Here is an 11,878-nt window from a genome sequence, read left to right on the forward strand (position 1 = left end):
AGGAGAAGGAGAAGGAGAAGGAGAAGGAGAAGGAGAAGGAGAAGGAGAAGGAGAAGGAGAAGGAGAAGGAGAAGGAGAAGGAGAAGGAGAAGAAGCCAACTAAGATCATTCACTGGCTTCTATCTTGGATCATAGCACCCATCACAATATGTGTTGCCAACTCTGCCATGAATTTAAATTTTATCCAATATAGGGTGCACTCAAAAACCTCAGAAAATCTCAAATTTGAGGTCAATTTAGATTACATAGTAAATTCTGGTCATATTGGGCTCCATAGTGAGACTTCCAGAAGGATAAAACAAACAAACAAACAAACAAAGAAACCACAAAAGTTACTAACAGGACACAGGCGTAAGAAAACAGGAAGTTCGTGGGGTTAGAAGTAAATTGGTCAACATACCTTATATACGTGTATGAAATGTCTTTAAGTCATGCAGTAATGATAAAGGTACACAATGAAAATTAAAAATAAAACAAGTAAACGATACATTGAGGTTAAAAGAAACGAGCAAGTATACTAGAACAGGAGAAATTTACACATGCATAAGGTTCCTGGGCTTCCATTGATAGGAAGTGCAGGTAAAATATCTCAGTGGTGCAAGTTGTAGATTTGCAGCTATTTGACTTTAGTAACCTGTACCATGTTATATATGGCTTTTGAACTCTGTTTTATTTTGCTAAAGTTTTTAGGTGATTTCAATAGTTAGGAGTAAGATGTATTATAAATCAAATTTGATAGGGTACAATTATCTACTGATTTTCTTGGATATAATAAGTTTTTGGAAATGTAGGCCAAATCCTGAATTCCAAAAATTCATTTGAAAATAGTTTCATGATGTATGAATAACTTCATGGGCCAACTGAAGTACTACTTGAATACTTTTGAATATTCTAAGAAATATTTACTTTAGAAACTCTTCAAATAAACAGCAAAGATTGTGGATATGTTAATTATTATGAAACAAACATTACACTCACACACATACTATATATATATATATATGTACATGTATATATATATATATATATACACATCCATATATACATATATACACGTATACACATATACACATATACATATATACATATATATCATATTGTGCACTCCAAAAATATTTATTTGCAAGGAAGTCTAAATTGGGAATACTAAGAAAAATATTAAAAATATTTAAGCACCATAGACATATACATGACTGTTCACTAACAGTAAATTAGTTAAGATAGATCCATCCTCTAGGAAAATTTTGGTATTTTAATAACATACATTTTTTAATAACTCATAGATAGCTTAGAACATGATTCTATGCTCCAAATATATCTGTTGTAAGTCATTTGTTGATTTTCCACTTATAAGATACAGTGCCCTCACAGTGGTTTGATTAGAAGACAAGCACAATTATTGTGGCTATTTAAAAAATTGTTAGCCCTAGAAAAGATGAGAAAGCTGACAGTATTAGGCTTTGTTCAATAATTTTAAATAGAAAGAATAAGATGGAAACTAAAGAACAATGTTAGTAAATGTAGCTGTGGCTGAATGAATAAAGAACTTTTTTATTTCAAAGCTGAAGTGAAAGGGACACATTTACAGTAGTAGTTTGTAGAAGAAAGAAGAGAACAGCAATATGTTGGGGGGATACAATGAAGGAGGAAAGAGGGAAATGTGGAATGTTTGTAAACAAAAGTGAATAACTTTTGAATTCTGAATTTGGTATGATGGCAAATCTTTCCACTCAGAAATCTACAGGTATTTTAATCACTGGCTTTTTTTTTCCCATAGAGATACATTTTATGCCGGTAATAACAATAATTCTGCATTTTTGGATACTTAATACATTTTGTTTTCTTTTCTTGAAATGATGTTCTGTTTATGAAGCACTATGAGCAGCATATTAGGCACGAAGCCAGGAGTGCAGCTCTGCTGTACAACAGCCTGGCAGGAAGGAGCAGTGTCCTCTTAGCTGGAGAAATGCACTATCCTCAATCACTACACTTTGCTAATATCACAGGCTGAAGCAATAGACAGTCAGACTCGGCATATATGAATATTAAAAAAGTTAAATACCAGCATAGATACGCTTGTGATATGTTAAAAACGAATTCCAAGTACTGAAAGCACAGTGTTTGAGGAAACTATCGAAAACTGCCAAGTTTGAGATTTAGAAATGTCAATCACTGATACTGTTTGCAAACACAAAGCTTTTATTCTCTTGGCAGGTTTTCACAGCTTAACAAATAAACCTGTGCTAGGTGTTTTCATGTTGCTAGTGAGAGAGGTATTTTATGAATAAGGGGGACTGTCTGTGAGGAAAGAGTGTGTTAATGGGTTAAAAACTGTGTAAATGTTACTCCGGTAAAATTACAGCTTGTTGTTCCAATGAATCTTCTCTGCTTCTCATATAGCTTTAAATTATGGACAAATTCTAGCAGCTGTGAGCTCCTCACATTCTGAGGCCTGTTCGTAGGCTTCATCAACCAGGGCTGTCCAATGGGATTACTGTAAGCTATCATGGCAGTCTGCCAGTCACTGATGAGAAACTCATAGAACTGAATGTTAGATTGCTCTCTTTATTCCATCCCTGTGATGGCTGTGATTGCTATCATGGTGTTAGGTTAGAAATTAGCATTGTGTAGCCGAGATTTCGCCATCACATGAGACAATTATCAGGCCACTTGCATTTTTTTCTTTTTCCTTTGAAATATATATTGTCTTATGTATTTCAGTTAGCCCACTTGTGAGAAGAATCATACTTGAATAGAATTTCTTCTAAATAGTCGTATGAGCTCAGGAAGGACAATCATATTTAGAGAAATGAGCAGAAATATCTTTGATATTTTAAAAAGCCACCCACCAATTGTGTATATTCTTAAATTCTCCTAGCAAACAGTTGTTTAATAGGAATTGTGTGCCAAGGATGGTCCTAGAGATTATAGGTAATGCCATGAATCTTGAGTCTAAGACACTATATTATACTTCCTTTCCAGTGCAAAGCATGTGACAATTCAGAAAAAGATTCATTCTGAATTCTTCTAGCAATATGATTGACCATACTTCACAAATATTGAATACATTTATATGGCTAGCTATCCAGACATTAGTTAGTCAGTGAGTTTAAACTCTATCCCTTCAGCATATTCAGTCATTTTGAAACCTTTCTAATTCTTTGAGTTTAAAATGCAATATTTGAGGTAATCTAAAAATATGATTATATCTTATATAAGTATAATACCAAAGACAATTCAGTGTAATTTAATGCAAGACAAAAAATGTAATTGAGAGATTTAAATAAATTTTACCTTTAAATTACAAATATTCTACACAAGCTGAATAGAAATTTTAATGTCAAATACCACATAATCCATATAATATTAATAAATACATGATTGAAATTACTATCTGTAATGATTGTACTAAGAATATCATGTGTTTTAAAACCTCACCTATTTTTTTTGTTCATCTACAGTATTTTTAAAATTTTGTAATTGCCACTTTATGCCATGGTCCTTTGGGGAAGATAGGAGTAATTCTGTATTTCTTTTATCTGACTTTGTTGGGGACTTTAGCACTAGAAATGACAGGAACTTTTCTTAGTATTTCTAGCACCCTATTACATAAAACCATAAGCAAATTTTAATATCTAGTAAAAAGATAATAGTATACTACCTTATAAAACTATGAATTTGTAGATACAAAATAAGGTTTTAAAATTTTGTTGATCAAATATATGCTTTATTCATGTACATGAACATTTGGTTAGTGTAGAAAAATCAGAATAATATTTTGCTTAAAAAAGGTATTGATATTAATATATGAACATTTGTGCTTTAAGTTCATATAAGCATATATGTACAGTCTTCTTTGTATTCTTATACCAAAATATAAACAGATAGAAAGTATGCATCCTGTTGCAATATATTCTAATGTAAATTCAAATTAAGGGACTGATCAGTTTCTTAGAGAAATTTACAGTTTTTACTACAGCCAGGAAAATTTCATTTATGTATTCCAATAAATTTTTGAAATTTGCCACAGATGAAATTAAGCTATATTTATTGATGCTAGATGGTGTTAAAAATGTAATTTAATTATAATTTAGTTCTTACTATTTCATAATGTGGTTTTTCAAAGATAAAAATTAAAATGTAAGCTTAAATTATTTGTATGGTGACTCGAAATGTATATTTTAACTTTTAATAAGTATTTGAAAACTTTTAATCTAAAATTCCATATTAATCACTATAAAATCTTAGAAGTACCAATGCAGTCAGGAAATACAAGAATTAGATCAAATACTAAGGAAATAACAGCTATGGATACTTTAACTTTACAGCAATAGGTGGCACTATTACCTAAATACTCAGGTTTGAATTGAAGAACTAGAAATGTGTTGTATCTGCATGTAATTTCCTACAGGTAGACAAATAAGAATACAGTTGAAAACTAAAAATGCTGGTGGTTGACTCAATATTACATTTATTTATATAGTCAGTAGTATCTCAAATAGTTAAAATGTAGATTTAAATGTATGGCAATAAATATGATTCAAATAGTCACATTTATTGAAATTCATAAACATTTTGCCTTTTTAGTGCAAATAGCAGTAAGCAGAGGATTTTTTTCCTGAAATATTTTACTTTATAAATTTTTAATAGTATGGGGTTTTTTTACTAGATATTTTAAGGTGTCCTAAAAAGACAAACAATAAACACCAGTACATTGGTGCATTAGCATGGTGCATTTTTTTTCAAATTCTGTATCTTTCATGGAGGATGTGTGTGTGTGTGTGTGTGTGTGTGTGTGCACGCGCACGCGCACGTGCATGTGTGTGTTTGTTGGAACCAGTAATTAAGTCCTTATGTGATCTGCATGCTTGCTAAACGTATTGAGTCTTTACACTATTGTACATATTAGACTGAACAGAAATGGCTTCCTTTGATCAGTGCCAACTTGGCTATGGGCAATATTTGAAAGAAAGAAAAATTGACATGTGTTCACCAAGTTGATATGAAAATGAGATGAGCATTTCATTAAATACATTCTTAAATACTCAGACTTCCTCTTCTTCTTCTTCTTCTTCTTCTTCTTCTTCTTCTTCTTCTTCTTCTTCTTCTTCTTCTTCTTCTTCTTCTTCTTCTTCTTCTTTCTTTTTATCTTCTTCTTCTTTTTTCCAGACAGTCTTCAAGTAGGACCAGGACTGCAAAGTTAAGTGCTAGTAAATTTTAGTTCATAAGACTCCCCTGACATGCAGCAGTGTGGGACAATATAATTCATAGTTTTCTCTGTGTCGGGAAAACTGAGCAATGACTGGTGTAGCCCTATCTTAGGATTTTCTGAAAATGGATATATGGTTTGGTAGTTTGTATGGCTTTGCTGTATTGCATATAAACATTCTGGTAGAAAAGTTGTAAAAATAATATATAGATTTGCTAGTAACATCCAAACTTCTAGCTAGTCAGTTTGAGGTTATTACATCATTAGACAGTTCTCACTCTCAACTCAAGATGGTGAATGCTGGGGTATATGATCCCAACCACCTTCAGACTTGCTGTAAATACCACCTGAGATTTACACCAGCTTCCATCACACTCCTAAGAAAATGGTTTCTGCTCAACAGATGTTTTTGTCCCAAAGTCATGTTCTTTTTTTAATTAGATATTTTCTTCATATATATTTCAAATGCTATCCCAAAAGTCCCCTATACCCTCCCCCTACTCTGCTCCCCAACCCACCCACTCCTGCTTCCTAGTCCTGACATTCCCCTGTACTGGGGCATATAATCTTCACAAGACCAAGGGCCTCTCCTCCGATTGATGGCCTACTAGGCCATCCCCTCAGAGTTTGTGTCTCTCGTTCCAACATCAAGTTCTTTTGCTGAGGGGACCAACACCCAGTGAATATCATGGAGAAAACTTGACCTCAACCTGAGACAACTTGTTTATTTTTGTCTTAGAACATGGATGAGCAACAGTTTGTCATATTTCAGCTAATCCAGAGATCTCTCTTCCAATTTTCCTATCCCTGGAGTGATCCCCTGGACATCCTCAGATAAGGATCATTCACACTAATATCTACCACCAAGCTTGCTTCCAAGGGATCTAGTTGGTGCTCACACTAAGATAGGTGCAAACTGAAGTCTGCACCAGGTGGCCTTGTTCACCAAGAACTATTCATCAGCCCCAAGAACCTAGGCCACAACATCAACAAACCTACAAATCCTAAATAAAATTTTCACCTTAAAAATAATGTTAAGAGGCAAACAAATGACTGAAGGCAACCACATCAAAATGTTTGTGGCAGTAGTTAACACTACTTGATAAAGATAGATTTAAGGGGCTGGAGAGATGGCTCAAGTCGTTAAAGAGGACTCACTATTTTTCAGAACTCTTTGTCAATTCTCAGCATCCACATAATGTCTCATAAGTATCAATCAGTTTTGGTAACCTGATTCTCAATTCTAGTCTCTGTGGTCATTAAGCACTCATATTGTGCACAAGCATACATGCTGGCAAAACATACATATGTAAAATATATATTTTAAATAGTAATATATCCAAATTGCATGTTGTAAGAACTGGGTACTATTTAACAATCTAACTTGCCCCTCTTCCTGTACTTCACTTATTTCATGCTCCAAGGAGGGACTTATGGCTTACTAAGATCTGGGCTTTCTTTTCCAGGAGTTCCTGGATCACAAGCAGTTCCAGACCATACACAGCCCATGCTCTATTTTTTAATGGGGGTCAATGTCAGTTTTCAGATTAAACAATTTTCTGAAAATAAAAACCTTTTCTTGGCTGTACTATAACACCAAGGCATCTGCAGTAATTTTGAGTTTTAATATGTAAAATTATTGTTGTTTAAAAAATGACATCATACTATCTTTATCTTTTCATTGGATTAAAAGATGCATTTGAAAGCATTATTATATATTTTTTACTTTTCCAAAGAGCTACAAAATCCCTCAGTAGTAAAAAAGAAAGATGTGAACTATGACCTACTTTACCCTCCCTTCAACTCCCTTCTTCGTAGAGCCAGATGCAAAATCTGAAAATGAGACTCAGCCCAAGATTGTCCACAATCACCATTAATTAATTAAAATTAACAATGGCTCCTATTTATGGTCTGAAGCTAACCAAATCACCTCACTCATTATTAATGCAGTAAAATGAGCCTTAGGAACATGGAATGTTATTATTGAAGGAGAGTTTATTATTCATGACATCCTGTCCCACTGGCTAGTACTGTCTTTCCCTCAGGGAAAAGTCTTCCAATGTTGGGCCTTGCTATTTGTGTGGCATAGAACAAGCTGATAAATTACTTTTTACTGTGTTATATTGCTAGATTGACCCAAATCATGTGGCTTCATGATAATTGTTATTTTGTGTGGATTAAATATATGAAATATATAACAGAATACAGGTTAATTTCTTAAACAAATTTATGGAGACAGTATTCTAATATGTCCTATAATATGTCCTACAATTATCAAAAGCCCGTATGTACTTTTAAGCTTTGAGCAAGCATTACTGAAGTTTGTAATGAGTTGTTAAATTAAGAATCCATTGAAAGGTCTTTTCCTCCTCTACAGCTCCAGCACTGTAGCCATCATGAATGACACAGTAACCATCCAGACCACAAAGTTCATGACAAACCCTCTGCTTCAGAGGAAATAGATGGTCATTGGTGTCCTTTATCCTGGGAAGGCAATACAATAGTACCAAAGACAGAAATTCAGGAAAAGCTGGCCAAAATGTAAAAAACCATACCAGATGTCATCTTTGTATTTGGATTCAGAAACCACTTCGGTGGTGGCAAGACAACTAACTGGCTTTGGCATGATCTATGATTCTTTATGCAAAGAAGAATGAGCCTAAACACAGACATGCAAGCCATGGCCTTTATGAGAAGAAAAAGACCTCCCTAAAACAGCGAAAGGAATGTAAGAACAGAATGAAGAAGGTCAGGGACACTGCGAAAGCCAATGTTCGTGCTGGCAAAAAGCCAAAGGAGTAGATCTGCGGTGACTTGATGTTTTCATGTGATGTGCAGATTTCTGAGAGGACAAATAAACTAAAAAGCGTCTACAAAAAGAAAAAAAATTAAATGGAAGAAGCCGTTTATCACAGTTTCTGGCAGAAAGATTCTTGTTACAAAGTGTAAGCCAGGCAGTGGTGGCGCACACCTTTTATCCCAGCACCTGGGAGGCAGAGGCAGGTGGATTTCTGAGTTCCAGGCCAGCCTGGTCTGCAGAGTGAGCTCCAGGACAGCCAGGGCTACACAGAGAAACCCTGTCTCAGAAAAGCCAAAAAAGAAAGAAAGAAAAGAAAAGACAGAAAGAAAAAGAAAAACCAAAACGGACAGAAGAATTGTTTGCAGACATGGTGCACGTGATTAATGTTAGTAAGTCGTGCTTCTTTTCTGAGTTTCCTCTCCAGTGAGTAGACCATGAGTGTCTATCTCCCCCATAGTCTTGCCATCTTGCCCAGAATTGACACTCCCGCCTTTTTTTATTCTTTTTTTAAATTGGATATTTCCTTTATTCCTTTATTTACATTTCAAATGTTATCCCCTTTCCCATTTTCCCTCCCTCACGGAAACACCCTATCACATTCTCCCTTTCCCTGCTTCTATTAAGATGTTCCTCCACGCACCTACCCACTCCCACCTCCCGCCGCCCTCAATTCTCTTATACTAGGGGATCTATTGAGCCTTCATAGGACCAAGAACCTCTCCTTCCATTGATGCATGACAAAGCCATCCTCTGCTACATATGCAGCTTGAGCCATGTGTATTCTTTTGTTGATGGCTTAGTTCCTGGAAGTTTGGGGGTCTGGTTGGTTGATATTGTTGTTCTTCCTATGGGTTTGCAAACCCCTTCAACTCCTACTCTTCTGTTAAGGACCCTGAGCTCAGTCCAGCTGTTGGCTGCTAACATCTGCCTCTGTATTTGTAAGGCTCTGTCAGGGCCTCTAAGGAGACAGCCATATCAGGCTCCTTTCAGCATGTGCTTCCTGGCATCCACAATAGTGTATAGGTTTGGTAACTGTATATGGGATAAATCCCCAAGTGTGACAATCTCTGGGTGACTTTTCCTTTAGTGTCTGCTCTACAATTTATCTCCATATTTGCTTCTATGAGTATTTTGTTCTCCTTCTAAGAAGCACTGAAGTATCATTGATATTCCTTCTTCTTGAGCTTCATTTTGTCTGTGAATTTCATGCTCGTTATTTGGAGCTTTTGGGCTAGTATCCACTTATCAGTGAGTGCATACCATGTGCTTTCTTTTGCGATTGAGTTACCTCACTCAGGATATTTTCTAGTTCTATCCATTTGCCTAAGAACTTAGTGATTTCATCATTTTTAAATATATTTTTATTAGATATTTTCTTTATTTACATTTCAAATGTTATCCCCATTCATAGTTTCACCTCTGAAATCCCCTATCCACTCCCCGCTCCCCATGCTCTCCAACCCACACACTCCCATTCCCATTCTTGGCACTCCCCTATACTGGGGAATAGAACCTTCACAGGACCTAGAGCCTCTCCGACTAGGCTATCTTCTGCTTCATATACAGCTAGAGCCAAATTTCAGCATGTGTTTTCTTTGATTGGTGGTTTAGTTCCAAGGAGCTCTGGGGATACTGGTTAGTTCATATTGATGTTCCTCCTATGAGGATTCAGACCCCTTCAGCTCCTTGGGACTTTCTCTAATTCCTCCATTGGAGAACTTGTGCTCTGTCCAATGGATTGCTGTGAGCATCCACTTCTGTATTTGCCAGGCACTGGCAGAGCCCCTCACCCCCCCAGGAGACAGCTATATCAGGCTCCTGTCAGTTGGCTCTTTTTGGCATCTGCCATAGTGTTTGGGTTTGGTGGTTGTTTATGGGATGAATTCCCAAGTTGGGCAGTCTCTGGATGGTCATACCTTCACTCTCTGCTCTGTACTTTGTCTCTGTAACTCCTTCCATGAGTATTTTGTTCTCCACTCTAAGAAGGATTCTGAGATTCTGGGCTAATATCCACTTATAAGTGAGTGCATATCATGTGTGTTATTTGTGATTGAGTTGCCTCACTCAAGATGATATCAACCAGATCCATCCATTTGTCTAAGAATTTCATAAATTAATTATTCTTAATAGCTGAGTACTACTCCATTGTGTAAACGTACCACATTTTTCTTTATCCATTTGTCTGTTGAGGAACATCAGGGTTCTTTCCAGTTTCTGATAAATAACATTGCTATAACATACTGGAGCATGTATCCTTATTACATGTTGGAGCATCTTCTGGATACATGCCCAGGAGTGGTATTGCTGGATCTCCCGGGAGAACTATGTCTAATTTTCTTTTTTATATAAATGTTAATTTTTAATTAAATATTTTCTTCATTTACATTTCAAATACTATCTGCTTTCCTAGTTTCCTCACCAAAAGTCCCCTAAACCCTCCCCATGCCCTGCTCCCCAACTGAGGAACCACAAAACTGATTTCCAAAGTGGTTGTACAAGCTTGCAGTCCCACCAGCAATGGAGAAATGTTCCTTTTTCTTCAATAATTGCCAGCATCTGCTGTCACTTGAGTTGTTGATCTTGGCCATTCTGACTAGTGTGAGGTAGAATCTCAGGGTTGTTTTGATTTGCATTTCCCTGATAATTAAGGATGTTGAACATTTATTTAGGTGCTTCTCAGGCATTCAGTATTCCTCAGTTGAGCATTCTTTATTTAGCTCTGTATCCCATGTTTTAATAGGGGTATTTGGATATATAGGATATAAATATAAATATAGTATGTATATATAAATATCTATATAGGATATATATATATACATATATATATATATATATATATATTTATATACCCTGTGTCGGATTTAGGATTGGTAAAGATCTTTTCCCAATCTGTTGGTTGCCTTTTGGTCTTATTGACAGTGTTCTTTTCCTTACAGAAGCTTTGCAATTTTATGAGGTCCTATTTGTCAATTCTTGATCTTACAGCACAAACACACAAACCATTGGTGTTCTGTTCAGGAAACTTTCCCCTGTGCCTTTATCTTTGAGGCCCTTCCCCATTTTCTTCTCTATGAGTTTCAGTGTCTCTGGTTTTATGTGGAGTTCTTTGATCCACTTAGACTTGAGCTTTGTACAAGGAGGTAAGAATGCACCAATTTGCATTCTTCTCATGCTAACCACCAGTTGAGTAAGCACAATTTGTTGAAGATGATGTCTTCTTCCCACTGGATGATTTTAGCTCCTTTATCAAAGATCAAGTGACCATAGCTATGTGGGTTCATTTCTGTGTCTTCAATTCTGTTCCATTTATCTACCTGTCTCTCACCTTTCCAGTTCCATGCAGTTTTTAATCACAATTGTTCTGTAGTACATCTTGAGCTTTGGGATGGTGATTCCACCAGAGGTTCTTTAATTGTTGAGAATAGTTTTTGCTACCCTAGGTTTTCTGTTATTCTAGATGAATTTGCAAGTTCCCCTTTCTAACTTTGTGAAAAAGTGAATTGGAATTTTGGTGGTAATTGCATTGAATCTGTAGATTGCTTTCAGCAAGATACCGATTTTTACTATATTAATCCTGTCAATCCATGAACATGGGAAATGTTTCCATCTTCTGAGAACTTTGATTTCTTTCTACAGAGACTTGAATTTCTTATCAATAGAGATTTATTCGATATTAGAATGGCTACTCCAGCTCATTTCTTGGGACCTTTTGTTTGGCAAATTGTTTTCCAGCCTTTTACTCTGAGGTAGTGTCTGTCTTGTCCCTGAGATGGGTTTTACCTTTATGCAGCAAAATGCTGGGTCCTGTTTATGTATCCAGTCTGTTAGTCTATGTCCTTTAATTGGTAAGTAGAGTCCATTGATATTAA

General features: G+C 35.8%; 1 pseudogene; it reads left to right on the plus strand.

The window, feature by feature from the left end:
• The first annotated feature begins 7,605 nt into the window (after positions 1 to 7,605).
• On the plus strand, positions 7,606 to 8,011 carry LOC110291737 (annotated as a pseudogene).
• Positions 8,012 to 11,878: the final 3,867 nt, after the last annotated feature.

Source organism: Mus caroli, chromosome 3 (genome assembly GCF_900094665.2).
Source record: "Mus caroli chromosome 3, CAROLI_EIJ_v1.1, whole genome shotgun sequence".
NCBI classification, from domain to species: domain Eukaryota; kingdom Metazoa; phylum Chordata; class Mammalia; order Rodentia; family Muridae; genus Mus; species Mus caroli.